Source organism: Oryzias latipes, chromosome 1, assembly GCF_053564925.1.
Source record: "Oryzias latipes strain Hd-rR chromosome 1, Olatipes_Hd-rR_3.1".
Classification (NCBI taxonomy): Eukaryota; Metazoa; Chordata; class Actinopteri; order Beloniformes; family Adrianichthyidae; genus Oryzias; species Oryzias latipes.
Genome location: NC_136237.1, coordinates 10,997,842 through 11,018,430, shown reverse-complemented (window position 1 = coordinate 11,018,430; position 20,589 = coordinate 10,997,842). Strand labels below are relative to the sequence as shown.

Sequence of the window (20,589 nt, the reverse complement as noted above, 5' to 3'; positions counted from 1 at the left end):
GAAAGGTAATCAGCAAACAAGTCGTTCTGATCTTTACCTTTTCTGATGGTGAATTTGCATGCATCTTTTTACTCGCAGTCAACCACTCTGTCAGCATGTACATAGACTCATTTCTTATCATGATCAAGAGCGCTCAATGAATGTCACTCTGGCTTTTGGGGAACCCACGGAATTCTAATCATTGACATCAACACCTGAAAGCCACAGAGGCACTATCTGTCAAGAACAGAAATCCCTGATCAACAAGTATTCCTTAAAGGTAAATTCCATACCAACAACAGACCAAACTCTGCAACTCATCTCATAAGTACATGCTTCTTGCACCAACAGTTTGATGAAACGTAGATACAAAAGAAAATGTTGTGCAGAATGTGGACATCTATCCCCCTTGTTCTCACATGCAAAGCAAGCACTCTGCCATTTGAAGTAATTCCCTAGCAAAATGCTCTGATTGGTTGCTCAAATCCAAAAGTCCTTTTGGCCACAATGAGAGCACAGGTCCTTCTAACCTTGTTGTATATCCACATACTGGCACATTTTTAGTTTCTAAAAAATCCCAACTTGCTTGAGTAGCTGGAAATAATGGGCTACCTCAAGATGCCACAGGCCGCACGAGGCCAATGATGGCATACGAGTTTATGAGACCAGTGGTGTCACGAAAGAATTGAATTCCAGATGAGGTGTCCGAGAGGTTAAGGAGATGGACTGCTAATCCATTGTGCTTTGCACGCATGTGTTCAAATCCCATCCTCATTGTGTATTTTGTCTTTTGGAGTGTCAACAGACGTTGTTCAGTAGCACCATGACAAGTTTTAAGCTGTGTTCACACCAAATGCAATTTGTGTGTAAGGATTGTCCACATTCACCCCTACACCAATGTTCTGATTATATTACGGGGTCCTGTGGTGTTTTTAGCATTCAGCATGTCAAGTCATTTTCGGACATACATCGTGCGACGAATTTGACAAGCGTATAAAGGCAGCTAGCTGCCCCACTCAAATGTGACACAGAATCGAACTCAGTGTGAAAGCAGCATTACACTCATGCCCCTCTTCTAAGTAGTTACATTCTTACCAACATCCAAAACAACAGCAGCAATACCCAACAAGAAAAGGTCTTATGAATGCATTCATGCAGTTGCATCTATTACCTTGTCTGCGTCAACTGCACTCACACTATCTTTGTTGATGGTTGCAAGGAGCAAGTGTTTCAGTAAACACTTTCAAAGCCCTGACTTGAATGAAAGCTTTTGTCATAAACATCTGAAAGACAGTAAGGTAGTTGCAGCAGTTTGAAAGCTCGGTCAGCATTTTGCAATGTTTTTAATGGGCATTGGTGTAAAGACATGTAGTATGATTCCCAATGAGGGTACATCTAAAGGACTGTATTTGATGATCAACAGACAGGAGCTCAGGATAATGGAGAATGAGGGCATCGATCCCTCTACCTCTCACATGCAAAGCGAGCGCTCTACCACTTGAGCTAATTCCCTTACGAATCAACTGTGTTTTTATGCCAAATGTTTAATGACACTTTTTGTATGGCTGTGACAGTTCTTCGTAGCTTCGGTGCATATCCAAACACTGTTTTTGCGGCTTTTTCTCTCCAAAATATCAACTTTTTCCAGTGGTTAAAAACCACACGATTCTATATTTGCCTCCACAGTTGCAAAGCTAATGCTAGAAGGGTTGGACACGCCATGTTTACAAAGATAATATAAACCCACGGGCCATCTACAAGGATCTGCAGATTTGAAACTTGACTCATTACCAACTCTGCCAAATGAAAGGTAATCAACAAACAAGTCGTTCTGATCTTTACCTTTTCTGATGGTCAATTTGCATGCATCTTTTTACTCGCAGTCAACCACTCTGTCAGCATGTACATAGACTCATTTCTTATCATGATCAAGAGCGCTCAATGAATGTCACTCTGGCTTTTGGGGAACCCACGGAATTCTAATCATTGACATCAACACCTGAAAGCCACAGAGGCACTATCTGTCAAGAACAGAAATCCCTGATCAACAAGTATTCCTTAAAGGTAAATTCCATACCAACAACAGACCAAACTCTGCAACTCATCTCATAAGTACATGTTTCTTGCACCAACAGTTTGATGAAACGTAGATACAAAAGAAAATGTTTTGCAGAATGTGGACATCTATCCCCCTTGTTCTCACATGCAAAGCAAGCACTCTGCCATTTGAAGTAATTCCCTAGCAAAATGCTCTGATTGGTTGCTCAAATCCAAAAGTCCTTTTGGCCACAATGAGAGCACAGGTCCTTCTAACCTTGTTGTATATCCACATACTGGCACATTTTTAGTTTTTAAAAAATCCCAACTTGCTTGAGTAGCTGGAAATAATGGGCTACCTCAAGATGCCACAGGCCGCACGAGGCCAATGATGGCATACGAGTTTATGAGACCAGTGGTGTCACGAAAGAATTGAATTCCAGATGAGGTGTCTGAGAGGTTAAGGAGATGGACTGCTAATCCATTGTGCTTTGCACGCGTGGGTTCAAATCCCATCCTCATTGTGTATTTTGTCTTTTGGAGTGTCAACAGACGTTGTTCAGTAGCACCATGACAAGTTTTAAGCTGTGTTCACACCAAATGCAATTTGTGTGTAAGGATTGTCCACATTCACTCCTACACCAATGTTCTGATTATATTCAAGGGTCCTGTGGTGTTTTTAGCATTCAGCGTGTCAAGTCATTTTCGGACATACATCGTGCGACGAATTTGACAAGCGTATAAAGGCAGCTAGCTGCCCCACTCAAATGTGACACAGAATCGAACTCAGTGTGAAAGCAGCATTACACTCATGCCCCTCTTCTAAGTAGTTACATTCTTACCAACATCCAAAACAACAGCAGCAATACCCAACAAGAAAAGGTCTTATAAATGCATTCATGCAGTTGCATCTATTACCTTGTCTGCGTCAACTGCACTCACACTATCTTTGTTGATGGTTGCAAGGAGCAGGTGTTTCAGTAAACACTTTCAAAGCCCTGACTTGAATGAAAGCTTTTGTCATAAACATCTGAAAGACAGTAAGGTAGTTGCAGCAGTTTGAAAGCTCGGTCATCATTTTGCAATGTTTTTAATGGGCATTGGTGTAAAGACATGTAGTATGATACCCAATGAGGGTACATCTAAAGGACTGTATTTGATGATCAACAGACAGGAGCTCAGGATAATGGAGAATGAGGGCATCGATCCCTCTACCTCTCACATGCAAAGCGAGCGCTCTACCACTTGAGCTAATTCCCCTACGAATCAACTGTGTTTTTATGCCAAATGTTTAATGACACTTTTTGTATGGCTGTGACAGTTCTTCGTAGCTTCGGTGCATATCCAAACACTGTTTTTGCGGCTTTTTCTCTCCAAAATATCAACTTTTTCCAGTGGTTAAAAACCACACGATTCTATATTTGCCTCCACAGTTGCAAAGCTAATGCTAGAAGGAATGGACACGCCATGTTTACAAAGATAATATAAACCCACGGGCCATCTACAAGGATCTGCAGATTTGAAACTTGACTCATTACCAACTCTGCCAAATGAAAGGTAATCAACAAACAAGTCGTTCTGATCTTTACCTTTTCTGATGGTGAATTTGCATGCATCTTTTTACTCGCAGTCAACCACTCTGTCAGCATGTACATAGACTCAATTCTTATCATGATCAAGAGCGCTCAATGAATGTCACTCTGGCTTTTGGGGAACCCACGGAATTCTAATCATTGACATCAACACCTGAAAGCCACAGAGGCACTATCTGTCAAGAACAGAAATCCCTGATCAACAAGTATTCCTTAAAGGTAAATTCCATACCAACAACAGACCAAACTCTGCAACTCATCTCATAAGTACATGCTTCTTGCACCAACAGTTTGATGAAACGTAGATACAAAAGAAAATGTTGTGCAGAATGTGGACATCTATCCCCCTTGTTCTCACATGCAAAGCAAGCACTCTGCCATTTGAAGTAATTCCCTAGCAAAATGCTCTGATTGGTTGCTCAAATCCAAAAGTCCTTTTGGCCACAATGAGAGCACAGGTCCTTCTAACCTTGTTGTATATCCACATACTGGCACATTTTTAGTTTTTAAAAAATCCCAACTTGCTTGAGTAGCTGGAAATAATGGGCTACCTCAAGATGCCACAGGCCGCACGAGGCCAATGATGGCATACGAGTTTATGAGACCAGTGGTGTCACGAAAGAATTGAATTCCAGATGAGGTGTCCGAGAGGTTAAGGAGATGGACTGCTAATCCATTGTGCTTTGCACGCATGGGTTCAAATCCCATCCTCATCGTGTATTTTTTCTTTTGGAGTGTCAACAGACGTTCAGTAGCACCATGACAAGTTTTAAGCTGTGTTCACACCAAATGCAATTTGTGTGTAAGGATTGTCCACATTCACTCCTACACCAATGTTCTGATTATATTCAAGGGTCCTGTGGTGTGTTTAGCATTCAGCGTGTCAAGTCATTTTCGGACATACATCGTGAGACGAATTTGACAAGCGTATAAAGGCAGCTAGCTGCCCCACTCAAATGTGACACCGAATCGAACTCAGTGTGAAAGCAGCATTACACTCATGCCCCTCTTCTAAGTAGTTACATTCTTACCAACATCCAAAACAACAGCAGCAATACCCAACAAGAAAAGGTCTTATGAATGCATTCATGCAGTTGCATCTATTACCTTGTCTGCGTCAACTGCACTCACACTATCTTTGTTGATGGTTGCAAGGAGCAGGTGTTTCAGTAAACACTTTCAAAGCCCTGACTTGAATGAAAGCTTTTGTCATAAACATCTGAAAGACAGTAAGGTAGTTGCAGCAGTTTGAAAGCTCGGTCATCATTTTGCAATGTTTTTAATGAGCATTGGTGTAAAGACATGTAGTATGATTCCCAATGAGGGTACATCTAAAGGACTGTATTTGATGATCAATAGACAGGAGCTCAGGATAATGGAGAATGAGGGCATCGATCCCTCTACCTCTCACATGCAAAGCGAGCGCTCTACCACTTGAGCTAATTCCCCTACGAATCAACTGTGTTTTTATGCCAAATGTTTAATGACACTTTTTGTATGGCTGTGACAGTTCTTCGTAGCTTCGGTGCATATCCAAACACTGTTTTTGCGGCTTTTTCTCTCCAAAATATCAACTTTTTCCAGTGGTTAAAAACCACACGATTCTATATTTGCCTCCACAGTTGCAAAGCTAATGCTAGAAGGGTTGGACACGCCATGTTTACAAAGATAATATAAACCCACGGGCCATCTACAAGGATCTGCAGATTTGAAACTTGACTCATTACCAACTCTGCCAAATGAAAGGTAATCAACAAACAAGTCGTTCTGATCTTTACCTTTTCTGATGGTGAATTTGCATGCATCTTTTTACTCGCAGTCAACCACTCTGTCAGCATGTACATAGACTCATTTCTTATCATGATCAAGAGCGCTCAATGAATGTCACTCTGGCTTTTGGGGAACCCACGGAATTCTAATCATTGACATCAACACCTGAAAGCCACAGAGGCACTATCTGTCAAGAACAGAAATCCCTGATCAACAAGTATTCCTTAAAGGTAAATTCCATACCAACAACAGACCAAACTCTGCCACTCATCTCATAAGTACATGCTTCTTGCACCAACAGTTTGATGAAACGTAGATACAAAAGAAAATGTTGTGCAGAATGTGGACATCTATCCCCCTTGTTCTCACATGCAAAGCAAGCACTCTGCCATTTGAAGTAATTCCCTAGCAAAATGCTCTGATTGGTTGCTCAAATCCAAAAGTCCTTTTGGCCACAATAAGAGCACAGGTCCTTCTAACCTTGTTGTATATCCACATACTGGCACATTTTTAGTTTTTAAAAAATCCCAACTTGCTTGAGTAGCTGGAAATAATGGGCTACCTCAAGATGCCACAGGCCGCACGAGGCCAATGATGGCATACGAGTTTATGAGACCAGTGGTGTCACGAAAGAATTGAATTCCAGATGAGGTGTCCGAGAGGTTAAGGAGATGGACTGCTAATCCATTGTGCTTTGCACGCATGGGTTCAAATCCCATCCTCATTGTGTATTTTTTCTTTTGGAGTGTCAACAGACGTTCAGTAGCACCATGACAAGTTTTAAGCTGTGTTCACACCAAATGCAATTTGTGTGTAAGGATTGTCCACATTCACTCCTACACCAATGTTCTGATTATATTCAAGGGTCCTGTGGTGTGTTTAGCATTCAGCGTGTCAAGTCATTTTCGGACATACATCGTGCGACGAATTTGACAAGCGTATAAAGGCAGCTAGCTGCCCCACTCAAATGTGACACAGAATCGAACTCAGTGTGAAAGCAGCATTACACTCATGCCCCTCTTCTAAGTAGTTACATTCTTACCAACATCCAAAACAACAGCAGCAATACCCAACAAGAAAAGGTCTTATGAATGCATTCATGCAGTTGCATCTATTACCTTGTCTGCGTCAACTGCACTCACACTATCTTTGTTGATGGTTGCAAGGAGCAGGTGTTTCAGTAAACACTTTCAAAGCCCTGACTTGAATGAAAGCTTTTGTCATAAACATCTGAAAGACAGTAAGGTAGTTGCAGCAGTTTGAAAGCTCGGTCATCATTTTGCAATGTTTTTAATGGGCATTGGTGTAAAGACATGTAGTATGATTCCCAATGAGGGTACATCTAAAGGACTGTATTTGATGATCAATAGACAGGAGCTCAGGATAATGGAGAATGAGGGCATCGATCCCTCTACCTCTCACATGCAAAGCGAGCGCTCTACCACTTGAGCTAATTCCCCTACGAATCAACTGTGTTTTTATGCCAAATGTTTAATGACACTTTTTGTATGGCTGTGACAGTTCTTCGTAGCTTCGGTGCATATCCAAACACTGTTTTTGCGGCTTTTTCTCTCCAAAATATCAACTTTTTCCAGTGGTTAAAAACCACACGATTCTATATTTGCCTCCACAGTTGCAAAGCTAATGCTAGAAGGGTTGGACACGCCATGTTTACAAAGATAATATAAACCCACGGGCCATCTACAAGGATCTGCAGATTTGAAACTTGACTCATTACCAACTCTGCCAAATGAAAGGTAATCAACAAACAAGTCGTTCTGATCTTTACCTTTTCTGATGGTGAATTTGCATGCATCTTTTTACTCGCAGTCAACCACTCTGTCAGCATGTACATAGACTCATTTCTTATCATGATCAAGAGCGCTCAATGAATGTCACTCTGGCTTTTGGGGAACCCACGGAATTCTAATCATTGACATCAACACCTGAAAGCCACAGAGGCACAATCTGTCAAGAACAGAAATCCCTGATCAACAAGTATTCCTTAAAGGTAAATTCCATACCAACAACAGACCAAACTCTGCAACTCATCTCATAAGTACATGATTCTTGCACCAACAGTTTGATGAAACGTAGATACAAAAGAAAATGTTGTGCAGAATGTGGACATCTATCCCCCTTGTTCTCACATGCAAAGCAAGCACTCTGCCATTTGAAGTAATTCCCTAGCAAAATGCTCTGATTGGTTGCTCAAATCCAAAAGTCCTTTTGGCCACAATGAGAGCACAGGTCCTTCTATCCTTGTTGTATATCCACATACTGGCACATTTTTAGTTTTTAAAAAATCCCAACTTGCTTGAGTAGCTGGAAATAATGGGCTACCTCAAGATGCCACAGGCCGCACGAGGCCAATGATGGCATACGAGTTTATGAGACCAGTGGTGTCACGAAAGAATTGAATTCCAGATGAGGTGTCCGAGAGGTTAAGGAGATGGACTGCTAATCCATTGTGCTTTGCACGCATGGGTTCAAATCCCATCCTCATTGTGTATTTTTTCTTTTGGAGTGTCAACAGACGTTCAGTAGCACCATGACAAGTTTTAAGCTGTGTTCACACCAAATGCAATTTGTGTGTAAGGATTGTCCACATTCACTCCTACACCAATGTTCTGATTATATTCAAGGGTCCTGTGGTGTGTTTAGCATTCAGCGTGTCAAGTCATTTTCGGACATACATCGTGCGACGAATTTGACAAGCGTATAAAGGCAGCTAGCTGCCCCACTCAAATGTGACACAGAATCGAACTCAGTGTGAAAGCAGCATTACACTCATGCCCCTCTTCTAAGTAGTTACATTCTTACCAACATCCAAAACAACAGCAGCAATACCCAACAAGAAAAGGTCTTATGAATGCATTCATGCAGTTGCATCTATTACCTTGTCTGCGTCAACTGCACTCACACTATCTTTGTTGATGGTTGCAAGGAGCAGGTGTTTCAGTAAACACTTTCAAAGCCCTGACTTGAATGAAAGCTTTTGTCATAAACATCTGAAAGACAGTAAGGTAGTTGCAGCAGTTTGAAAGCTCGGTCAGCATTTTGCAATGTTTTTAATGGGCATTGGTGTAAAGACATGTAGTATGATTCCCAATGAGGGTACATCTAAAGGACTGTATTTGATGATCAATAGACAGTAGCTCAGGATAATGGAGAATGAGGGCATCGATCCCTCTACCTCTCACATGCAAAGCGAGCGCTCTACCACTTGAGCTAATTCCCCTACGAATCAACTGTGTTTTTATGCCAAATAATTAATGACACTTTTTGTATGGCTGTGACAGTTCTTCGTAGCTTCGGTGCATATCCAAACACTGTTTTTGCGGCTTTTTCTCTCCAAAATATCAACTTTTTCCAGTGGTTAAAAACCACACGATTCTATATTTGCCTCCACAGTTGCAAAGCTAATGCTAGAAGGGTTGGACACGCCATGTTTACAAAGATAATATAAACCCACGGGCCATCTACAAGGATCTGCAGATTTGAAACTTGACTCATTACCAACTCTGCCAAATGAAAGGTAATCAACAAACAAGTCGTTCTGATCTTTACCTTTTCTGATGGTGAATTTGCATGCATCTTTTTACTCGCAGTCAACCACTCTGTCAGCATGTACATAGACTCATTTCTTATCATGATCAAGAGCGCTCAATGAATGTCACTCTGGCTTTTGGGGAACCCACGGAATTCTAATCATTGACATCAACACCTGAAAGCCACAGAGGCACTATCTGTCAAGAACAGAAATCCCTGATCAACAAGTATTCCTTAAAGGTAAATTCCATACCAACAACAGACCAAACTCTGCAACTCATCTCATAAGTACATGCTTCTTGCACCAACAGTTTGATGAAACGTAGATACAAAAGAAAATGTTGTGCAGAATGTGGACATCTATCCCCCTTGTTCTCACATGCAAAGCAAGCACTCTGCCATTTGAAGTAATTCCCTAGCAAAATGCTCTGATTGGTTGCTCAAATCCAAAAGTCCTTTTGGCCACAATGAGAGCACAGGTCCTTCTAACCTTGTTGTATATCCACATACTGGCACATTTTTAGTTTTTAAAAAAACCCAACTTGCTTGAGTAGCTGGAAATAATGGGCTACCTCAAGATGCCACAGGCCGCACGAGGCCAATGATGGCATACGAGTTTATGAGACCAGTGGTGTCACGAAAGAATTGAATTCCAGATGAGGTGTCCGAGAGGTTAAGGAGATGGACTGCTAATCCATTGTGCTTTGCACGCATGGGTTCAAATCCCATCCTCATCGTGTATTTTTTCTTTTGGAGTGTCAACAGACGTTCAGTAGCACCATGACAAGTTTTAAGCTGTGTTCACACCAAATGCAATTTGTGTGTAAGGATTGTCCACATTCACTCCTACACCAATGTTCTGATTATATTCAAGGGTCCTGTGGTGTGTTTAGCATTCAGCGTGTCAAGTCATTTTCGGACATACATCGTGCGACGAATTTGACAAGCGTATAAAGGCAGCTAGCTGCCCCACTCAAATGTGACACAGAATCGAACTCAGTGTGAAAGCAGCATTACACTCATGCCCCTCTTCTAAGTAGTTACATTCTTACCAACATCCAAAACAACAGCAGCAATACCCAACAAGAAAAGGTCATATGAATGCATTCATGCAGTTGCATCTATTACCTTGTCTGCGTCAACTGCACTCACACTATCTTTGTTGATGGTTGCAAGGAGCAGGTGTTTCAGTAAACACTTTCAAAGCCCTGACTTGAATGAAAGCTTTTGTCATAAACATCTGAAAGACAGTAAGGTAGTTGCAGCAGTTTGAAAGCTCGGTCATCATTTTGCAATTTTTTTAATGGGCATTGGTGTAAAGACATGTAGTATGATTCCCAATGAGGGTACATCTAAAGGACTGTATTTGATGATCAACAGACAGGAGCTCAGGATAATGGAGAATGAGGGCATCGATCCCTCTACCTCTCACATGCAAAGCGAGCGCTCTACCACTTGAGCTAATTACCCTACGAATCAACTGTGTTTTTATGCCAAATGTTTAATGACACTTTTTGTATGGCTGTGACAGTTCTTCGTAGCTTCGGTGCATATCCAAACACTGTTTTTGCGGCTTTTTCTCTCCAAAATATCAACTTTTTCCAGTGGTTAAAAACCACACGATTCTATATTTGCCTCCACAGTTGCAAAGCTAATGCTAGAAGGGTTGGACACGCCATGTTTACAAAGATAATATAAACCCACGGGCCATCTACAAGGATCTGCAGATTTGAAACTTGACTCATTACCAACTCTGCCAAATGAAAGGTAATCAACAAACAAGTCGTTCTGATCTTTACCTTTTCTGATGGTGAATTTGCATGCATCTTTTTACTCGCAGTCAACCACTCTGTCAGCATGTACATAGACTCATTTCTTATCATGATCAAGAGCGCTCAATGAATGTCACTCTGGCTTTTGGGGAACCCACGGAATTCTAATCATTGACATCAACACCTGAAAGCCACAGAGGCACAATCTGTCAAGAACAGAAATCCCTGATCAACAAGTATTCCTTAAAGGTAAATTCCATACCAACAACAGACCAAACTCTGCAACTCATCTCATAAGTACATGATTCTTGCACCAACAGTTTGATGAAACGTAGATACAAAAGAAAATGTTGTGCAGAATGTGGACATCTATCCCCCTTGTTCTCACATGCAAAGCAAGCACTCTGCCATTTGAAGTAATTCCCTAGCAAAATGCTCTGATTGGTTGCTCAAATCCAAAAGTCCTTTTGGCCACAATGAGAGCACAGGTCCTTCTATCCTTGTTGTATATCCACATACTGGCACATTTTTAGTTTTTAAAAAATCCCAACTTGCTTGAGTAGCTGGAAATAATGGGCTACCTCAAGATGCCACAGGCCGCACGAGGCCAATGATGGCATACGAGTTTATGAGACCAGTGGTGTCACGAAAGAATTGAATTCCAGATGAGGTGTCCGAGAGGTTAAGGAGATGGACTGCTAATCCATTGTGCTTTGCACGCATGGGTTCAAATCCCATCCTCATTGTGTATTTTTTCTTTTGGAGTGTCAACAGACGTTCAGTAGCACCATGACAAGTTTTAAGCTGTGTTCACACCAAATGCAATTTGTGTGTAAGGATTGTCCACATTCACTCCTACACCAATGTTCTGATTATATTCAAGGGTCCTGTGGTGTGTTTAGCATTCAGCGTGTCAAGTCATTTTCGGACATACATCGTGAGACGAATTTGACAAGCGTATAAAGGCAGCTAGCTGCCCCACTCAAATGTGACACCGAATCGAACTCAGTGTGAAAGCAGCATTACACTCATGCCCCTCTTCTAAGTAGTTACATTCTTACCAACATCCAAAACAACAGCAGCAATACCCAACAAGAAAAGGTCTTATGAATGCATTCATGCAGTTGCATCTATTACCTTGTCTGCGTCAACTGCACTCACACTATCTTTGTTGATGGTTGCAAGGAGCAGGTGTTTCAGTAAACACTTTCAAAGCCCTGACTTGAATGAAAGCTTTTGTCATAAACATCTGAAAGACAGTAAGGTAGTTGCAGCAGTTTGAAAGCTCGGTCATCATTTTGCAATGTTTTTAATGAGCATTGGTGTAAAGACATGTAGTATGATTCCCAATGAGGGTACATCTAAAGGACTGTATTTGATGATCAATAGACAGGAGCTCAGGATAATGGAGAATGAGGGCATCGATCCCTCTACCTCTCACATGCAAAGCGAGCGCTCTACCACTTGAGCTAATTCCCCTACGAATCAACTGTGTTTTTATGCCAAATGTTTAATGACACTTTTTGTATGGCTGTGACAGTTCTTCGTAGCTTCGGTGCATATCCAAACACTGTTTTTGCGGCTTTTTCTCTCCAAAATATCAACTTTTTCCAGTGGTTAAAAACCACACGATTCTATATTTGCCTCCACAGTTGCAAAGCTAATGCTAGAAGGGTTGGACACGCCATGTTTACAAAGATAATATAAACCCACGGGCCATCTACAAGGATCTGCAGATTTGAAACTTGACTCATTACCAACTCTGCCAAATGAAAGGTAATCAACAAACAAGTCGTTCTGATCTTTACCTTTTCTGATGGTGAATTTGCATGCATCTTTTTACTCGCAGTCAACCACTCTGTCAGCATGTACATAGACTCATTTCTTATCATGATCAAGAGCGCTCAATGAATGTCACTCTGGCTTTTGGGGAACCCACGGAATTCTAATCATTGACATCAACACCTGAAAGCCACAGAGGCACAATCTGTCAAGAACAGAAATCCCTGATCAACAAGTATTCCTTAAAGGTAAATTCCATACCAACAACAGACCAAACTCTGCAACTCATCTCATAAGTACATGATTCTTGCACCAACAGTTTGATGAAACGTAGATACAAAAGAAAATGTTGTGCAGAATGTGGACATCTATCCCCCTTGTTCTCACATGCAAAGCAAGCACTCTGCCATTTGAAGTAATTCCCTAGCAAAATGCTCTGATTGGTTGCTCAAATCCAAAAGTCCTTTTGGCCACAATGAGAGCACAGGTCCTTCTATCCTTGTTGTATATCCACATACTGGCACATTTTTAGTTTTTAAAAAATCCCAACTTGCTTGAGTAGCTGGAAATAATGGGCTACCTCAAGATGCCACAGGCCGCACGAGGCCAATGATGGCATACGAGTTTATGAGACCAGTGGTGTCACGAAAGAATTGAATTCCAGATGAGGTGTCCGAGAGGTTAAGGAGATGGACTGCTAATCCATTGTGCTTTGCACGCATGGGTTCAAATCCCATCCTCATTGTGTATTTTTTCTTTTGGAGTGTCAACAGACGTTCAGTAGCACCATGACAAGTTTTAAGCTGTGTTCACACCAAATGCAATTTGTGTGTAAGGATTGTCCACATTCACTCCTACACCAATGTTCTGATTATATTCAAGGGTCCTGTGGTGTGTTTAGCATTCAGCGTGTCAAGTCATTTTCGGACATACATCGTGAGACGAATTTGACAAGCGTATAAAGGCAGCTAGCTGCCCCACTCAAATGTGACACCGAATCGAACTCAGTGTGAAAGCAGCATTACACTCATGCCCCTCTTCTAAGTAGTTACATTCTTACCAACATCCAAAACAACAGCAGCAATACCCAACAAGAAAAGGTCTTATGAATGCATTCATGCAGTTGCATCTATTACCTTGTCTGCGTCAACTGCACTCACACTATCTTTGTTGATGGTTGCAAGGAGCAGGTGTTTCAGTAAACACTTTCAAAGCCCTGACTTGAATGAAAGCTTTTGTCATAAACATCTGAAAGACAGTAAGGTAGTTGCAGCAGTTTGAAAGCTCGGTCATCATTTTGCAATGTTTTTAATGAGCATTGGTGTAAAGACATGTAGTATGATTCCCAATGAGGGTACATCTAAAGGATTGTATTTGATGATCAACAGACAGGAGCTCAGGATAATGGAGAATGAGGGCATCGATCCCTCTACCTCTCACATGCAAAGCGAGCGCTCTACCACTTGAGCTAATTACCCTACGAATCAACTGTGTTTTTATGCCAAATGTTTAATGACACTTTTTGTATGGCTGTGACAGTTCTTCGTAGCTTCGGTGCATATCCAAACACTGTTTTTGCGGCTTTTTCTCTCCAAAATATCAACTTTTTCCAGTGGTTAAAAACCACACGATTCTATATTTGCCTCCACAGTTGCAAAGCTAATGCTAGAAGGGTTGGACACGCCATGTTTACAAAGATAATATAAACACACGGGCCATCTACAAGGATCTGCAGATTTGAAACTTGACTCATTACCAACTCTGCCAAATGAAAGGTAATCAACAAACAAGTCGTTCTGATCTTTACCTTTTCTGATGGTGAATTTGCATGCATCTTTTTACTCGCAGTCAACCACTCTTTTAGCATGTACATAGACTCATTTCTTATCATGATCAAGAGCGCTCAATGAATGTCACTCTGGCTTTTGGGGAACCCACGGAATTCTAATCATTGACATCAACACCTGAAAGCCACAGAGGCACTATCTGTCAAGAACAGAAATCCCTGATCAACAAGTATTCCTTAAAGGTAAATTCCATACCAACAACAGACCAAACTCTGCAACTCATCTCATAAGTACATGCTTCTTGCACCAACAGTTTGATGAAACGTAGATACAAAAGAAAATGTTGTGCAGAATGTGGACATCTATCCCCCTTGTTCTCACATGCAAAGCAAGCACTCTGCCATTTGAAGTAATTCCCTAGCAAAATGCTCTGATTGGTTGCTCAAATCCAAAAGTCCTTTTGGCCACAATGAGAGCACAGGTCCTTCTAACCTTGTTGTATATCCACATACTGGCACATTTTTAGTTTTTAAAAAATCCCAACTTGCTTGAGTAGCTGGAAATAATGGGCTACCTCAAGATGCCACAGGCCGCACGAGGCCAATGATGGCATACGAGTTTATGAGACCAGTGGTGTCACGAAAGAACTGAATTCCAGATGAGGTGTCCGAGAGGTTAAGGAGATGGACTGCTAATTCATTGTGCTTTGCACGCATGGGTTCAAATCCCGTCCTCATTGTGTATTTTGTCTTTTGGAGTGTCAACAGACGTTGTTCAGTAGCACCATGACAAGTTTTAAGCTGTGTTCACACCAAATGCAATTTTTGTGTAAGGATTGTCCACATTCACTCCTACATCAATGTTCTGATTATATTCAAGGGTCCTGTGGTGTGTTTAGCATTCAGCGTGTCAAGTCATTTTCGGACATACATCGTGCGACGAATTTGACAAGCGTATAAAGGCAGCTAGCTGCCCCACTCAAATGTGACACAGAATCGAACTCAGTGTGAAAGCAGCATTACATTCATGCCCCTCTTCTAAGTAGTTACATTCTTACCAACATCCAAAACAACAGCAGCAATACCCAACAAGAAAAGGTCTTATGAATGCATTCATGCAGTTGCATCTATTACCTTGTCTGCGTCAACTGCACTCACACTATCTTTGTTGATGGTTGCAAGGAGCAGGTGTTTCAGTAAACACTTTTAAAGCTTTAAAAGCCCTGACTTGAATGAAAGCTTTTGTCATAAACATCTGAAAGACAGTAAGGTAGTTGCAGCAGTTTGAAAGCTCGGTCATCATTTGGCAATGTTTTTAGTGGGCATTGGTGTAAAGACATGTAGTATGATTCCCAATGAGGGTACATCTAAAGGACTGTATTTGATGATCAACAGACAGGAGCTCAGGATAACGGAGAATGAGGGCATCGATCCCTCTACCTCTCACATGCAAAGCGAGCGCTCTACCACTTGAGCTAATTACCCTATGAATCAACTGTGTTTTTATGCCAAATGTTTAATGACACTTTTTGTATGGCTGTGACAGTTCTTCGTAGCTTCGGTGCATATCCAAACACTGTTTTTGCGGCTTTTTCTCTCCAAAATATCAACTTTTTCCAGTGGTTAAAAACCACACGATTCTATATTTGCCTCCACAGTTGCAAAGCTAATGCTAGAAGGGTTGGACACGCCATGTTTACAAAGATAATATAAACCCACGGGCCATCTACAAGGATCTGCAGATTTGAAACTTGACTCATTACCAACTCTGCCAAATGAAAGGTAATCAACAAACAAGTCGTTCTGATCTTTACCTTTTCTGATGGTGAATTTGCATGCATCTTTTTACTCGCAGTCAACCACTCTGTCAGCATGTACATAGACTCATTTCTTATCATGATCAAGAGCGCTCAATGAATGTCACTCTGGCTTTTGGGGAACCCACGGAATTCTAATCATTGACATCAACACCTGAAAGCCACAGAGGCACTATCTGTCAAGAACAGAAATCCCTGATCAACAAGTATTCCTTAAAGGTAAATTCCATACCAACAACAGACCAAACTCTGCCACTCATCTCATAAGTACATGCTTCTTGCACCAACAGTTTGATGAAACGTAGATACAAAAGAAAATGTTGTGCAGAATGTGGACATCTATCCCCCTTGTTCTCACATGCAAAGCAAGCACTCTGCCATTTGAAGTAATTCCCTAGCAAAATGCTCTGATTGGTTGCTCAAATCCAAAAGTCCTTTTGGCCACAATAAGAGCACAGGTCCTTCTAACCTTGTTGTATATCCACATACTGGCACATTTTTAGTTTTTAAAAAATCCCAACTTGCTTGAGTAGCTGGAAATAATGGGCTACCTCAAGATGCCACAGGCCGCACGAGGCCAATGATGGCATACGAGTTTATGAGACCAGTGGTGTCACGAAAGAATTGAATTCCAGATGAGGTGTCCGAGAGGTTAAGGAGATGGACTGCTAATCCATTGTGCTTTGCACGCATGGGTTCAAATCCCATCCTCATTGTGTATTTTTTCTTTTGGAGTGTCAACAGACGTTCAGTAGCACCATGACAAGTTTTAAGCTGTGTTCACACCAAATGCAATTTGTGTGTAAGGATTGTCCACATTCACTCCTACACCAATGTTCTGATTATATTCAAGGGTCCTGTGGTGTGTTTAGCATTCAGCGTGTCAAGTCATTTTCGGACATACATCGTGCGACGAATTTGACAAGCGTATAAAGGCAGCTAGCTGCCCCACTCAAATGTGACACAGAATCGAACTCAGTGTGAAAGCAGCATTACACTCATGCCCCTCTTCTAAGTAGTTACATTCTTACCAACATCCAAAACAACAGCAGCAATACCCAACAAGAAAAGGTCTTATGAATGCATTCATGCAGTTGCATCTATTACCTTGTCTGCGTCAACTGCACTCACACTATCTTTGTTGATGGTTGCAAGGAGCAGGTGTTTCAGTAAACACTTTCAAAGCCCTGACTTGAATGAAAGCTTTTGTCATAAACATCTGAAAGACAGTAAGGTAGTTGCAGCAGTTTGAAAGCTCGGTCATCATTTTGCAATGTTTTTAATGGGCATTGGTGTAAAGACATGTAGTATGATTCCCAATGAGGGTACATCTAAAGGACTGTATTTGATGATCAATAGACAGGAGCTCAGGATAATGGAGAATGAGGGCATCGATCCCTCTACCTCTCACATGCAAAGCGAGCGCTCTACCACTTGAGCTAATTCCCCTACGAATCAACTGTGTTTTTATGCCAAATGTTTAATGACACTTTTTGTATGGCTGTGACAGTTCTTCGTAGCTTCGGTGCATATCCAAACACTGTTTTTGCGGCTTTTTCTCTCCAAAATATCAACTTTTTCCAGTGGTTAAAAACCACACGATTCTATATTTGCCTCCACAGTTGCAAAGCTAATGCTAGAAGGGTTGGACACGCCATGTTTACAAAGATAATATAAACCCACGGGCCATCTACAAGGATCTGCAGATTTGAAACTTGACTCATTACCAACTCTGCCAAATGAAAGGTAATCAACAAACAAGTCGTTCTGATCTTTACCTTTTCTGATGGTGAATTTGCATGCATCTTTTTACTCGCAGTCAACCACTCTGTCAGCATGTACATAGACTCATTTCTTATCATGATCAAGAGCGCTCAATGAATGTCACTCTGGCTTTTGGGGAACCCACGGAATTCTAATCATTGACATCAACACCTGAAAGCCACAGAGGCACAATCTGTCAAGAACAGAAATCCCTGATCAACAAGTATTCCTTAAAGGTAAATTCCATACCAACAACAGACCAAACTCTGCAACTCATCTCATAAGTACATGATTCTTGCACCAACAGTTTGATGAAACGTAGATACAAAAGAAAATGTTGTGCAGAATGTGGACATCTATCCCCCTTGTTCTCACATGCAAAGCAAGCACTCTGCCATTTGAAGTAATTCCCTAGCAAAATGCTCTGATTGGTTGCTCAAATCCAAAAGTCCTTTTGGCCACAATGAGAGCACAGGTCCTTCTATCCTTGTTGTATATCCACATACTGGCACATTTTTAGTTTTTAAAAAATCCCAACTTGCTTGAGTAGCTGGAAATAATGGGCTACCTCAAGATGCCACAGGCCGCACGAGGCCAATGATGGCATACGAGTTTATGAGACCAGTGGTGTCACGAAAGAATTGAATTCCAGATGAGGTGTCCGAGAGGTTAAGGAGATGGACTGCTAATCCATTGTGCTTTGCACGCATGGGTTCAAATCCCATCCTCATTGTGTATTTTTTCTTTTGGAGTGTCAACAGACGTTCAGTAGCACCATGACAAGTTTTAAGCTGTGTTCACACCAAATGCAATTTGTGTGTAAGGATTGTCCACATTCACTCCTACACCAATGTTCTGATTATATTCAAGGGTCCTGTGGTGTGTTTAGCATTCAGCGTGTCAAGTCATTTTCGGACATACATCGTGAGACGAATTTGACAAGCCTATAAAGGCAGCTAGCTGCCCCACTCAAATGTGACACCGAATCGAACTCAGTGTGAAAGCAGCATTACACTCATGCCCCTCTTCTAAGTAGTTACATTCTTACCAACATCCAAAACAACAGCAGCAATACCCAACAAGAAAAGGTCTTATGAATGCATTCATGCAGTTGCATCTATTACCTTGTCTGCGTCAACTGCACTCACACTATCTTTGTTGATGGTTGCAAGGAGCAGGTGTTTCAGTAAACACTTTCAAAGCCCTGACTTGAATGAAAGCTTTTGTCATAAACATCTGAAAGACAGTAAGGTAGTTGCAGCAGTTTGAAAGCTCGGTCATCATTTTGCAATGTTTTTAATGGGCATTGGTGTAAAGACATGTAGTATGATTCCCAATGAGGGTACATCTAAAGGATTGTATTTGATGATCAACAGACAGGAGCTCAGGATAATGGAGAATGAGGGCATCGATCCCTCTACCTCTCACATGCAAAGCGAGCGCTCTACCACTTGAGCTAATTACCTTACGAATCAACTGTGTTTTTATGCCAAATGTTTAATGACACTTTTTGTATGGCTGTGACAGTTCTTCGTAGCTTCGGAGCATATCCAAACACTGTTTTTGCGGCTTTTTCTCTCCAAAATATCAACTTTTTCCAGTGGTTAAAAACCACACGATTCTATATTTGCCTCCACAGTTGCAAAGCTAATGCTAGAAGGGTTGGACACGCCATGTTTACAAAGATAATATAAACACACGGGCCATCTACAAGGATCTGCAGATTTGAAACTTGACTCATTACCAACTCTGCCAAATGAAAGGTAATCAACAAACAAGTCGTTCTGATCTTTACCTTTTCTGATGGTGAATTTGCATGCATCTTTTTACTCGCAGTCAACCACTCTTTTAGCATGTACATAGACTCATTTCTTATCATGATCAAGAGCGCTCAATGAATGTCACTCTGGCTTTTGGGGAACCCACGGAATTCTAATCATTGACATCAACACCTGAAAGCCACAGAGGCACTATCTGTCAAGAACAGAAATCCCTGATCAACAAGTATTCCTTAAAGGTAAATTCCATACCAACAACAGACCAAACTCTGCAACTCATCTCATAAGTACATGCTTCTTGCACCAACAGTTTGATGAAACGTAGATACAAAAGAAAATGTTGTGCAGAATGTGGACATCTATCCCCCTTGTTCTCACATGCAAAGCAAGCACTCTGCCATTTGAAGTAATTCCCTAGCAAAATGCTCTGATTGGTTGCTCAAATCCAAAAGTCCTTTTGGCCACAATGAGAGCACAGGTCCTTCTAACCTTGTTGTATATCCACATACTGGCACATTTTTAGTTTTTAAAAAATCCCAACTTGCTTGAGTAGCTGGAAATAATGGGCTACCTCAAGATGCCACAGGCCACACGAGGCCAATGATGGCATACGAGTTTATGAGACCAGTGGTGTCACGAAAGAACTGAATTCCAGATGAGGTGTCCGAGAGGTTAAGGAGATGGACTGCTAATCCATTGTGCTTTGCACGCATGGGTTCAAATCCCGTCCTCATTGTGTATTTTGTCTTTTGGAGTGTCAACAGACGTTGTTCAGTAGCACCATGACAAGTTTTAAGCTGTGTTCACACCAAATGCAATTTTTGTGTAAGGATTGTCCACATTCACTCCTACATCAATGTTCTGATTATATTCAAGGGTCCTGTGGTGTGTTTAGCATTCAGCGTGTCAAGTCATTTTCGGACATACATCGTGCGACGAATTTGACAAGCGTATAAAGGC

At 41.4% G+C, this 20,589-nt stretch overlaps 10 non-coding genes across 10 annotated transcripts; all 10 read left to right on the top strand.

Annotated features, from left to right (window-relative positions):
• The first annotated feature begins 2,458 nt into the window (after window positions 1-2,458).
• Window positions 2,459-2,540, top strand: trnas-gcu (transfer RNA serine (anticodon GCU)). The gene has a single exon. It is a non-coding gene; the product is annotated as a tRNA-Ser (tRNA).
• Window positions 2,541-4,242: 1,702 nt separating this feature from the next.
• trnas-gcu (transfer RNA serine (anticodon GCU)) lies at window positions 4,243-4,324 on the top strand. Its single transcript has one exon. It is a non-coding gene; the product is annotated as a tRNA-Ser (tRNA).
• A 1,699-nt stretch (window positions 4,325-6,023) lies between these two features.
• Window positions 6,024-6,105, top strand: trnas-gcu (transfer RNA serine (anticodon GCU)). The gene has a single exon. It is a non-coding gene; the product is annotated as a tRNA-Ser (tRNA).
• A 1,699-nt stretch (window positions 6,106-7,804) lies between these two features.
• On the top strand, window positions 7,805-7,886 carry trnas-gcu (transfer RNA serine (anticodon GCU)). The gene has a single exon. It is a non-coding gene; the product is annotated as a tRNA-Ser (tRNA).
• Window positions 7,887-9,585: 1,699 nt separating this feature from the next.
• Window positions 9,586-9,667, top strand: trnas-gcu (transfer RNA serine (anticodon GCU)). The gene has a single exon. It is a non-coding gene; the product is annotated as a tRNA-Ser (tRNA).
• Window positions 9,668-11,366: 1,699 nt separating this feature from the next.
• Window positions 11,367-11,448, top strand: trnas-gcu (transfer RNA serine (anticodon GCU)). The gene has a single exon. It is a non-coding gene; the product is annotated as a tRNA-Ser (tRNA).
• A 1,699-nt stretch (window positions 11,449-13,147) lies between these two features.
• On the top strand, window positions 13,148-13,229 carry trnas-gcu (transfer RNA serine (anticodon GCU)). Its single transcript has one exon. It is a non-coding gene; the product is annotated as a tRNA-Ser (tRNA).
• Window positions 13,230-16,721: 3,492 nt separating this feature from the next.
• trnas-gcu (transfer RNA serine (anticodon GCU)) lies at window positions 16,722-16,803 on the top strand. The gene has a single exon. It is a non-coding gene; the product is annotated as a tRNA-Ser (tRNA).
• A 1,699-nt stretch (window positions 16,804-18,502) lies between these two features.
• On the top strand, window positions 18,503-18,584 carry trnas-gcu (transfer RNA serine (anticodon GCU)). The gene has a single exon. It is a non-coding gene; the product is annotated as a tRNA-Ser (tRNA).
• A 1,699-nt stretch (window positions 18,585-20,283) lies between these two features.
• trnas-gcu (transfer RNA serine (anticodon GCU)) lies at window positions 20,284-20,365 on the top strand. Its single transcript has one exon. It is a non-coding gene; the product is annotated as a tRNA-Ser (tRNA).
• Window positions 20,366-20,589: the final 224 nt, after the last annotated feature.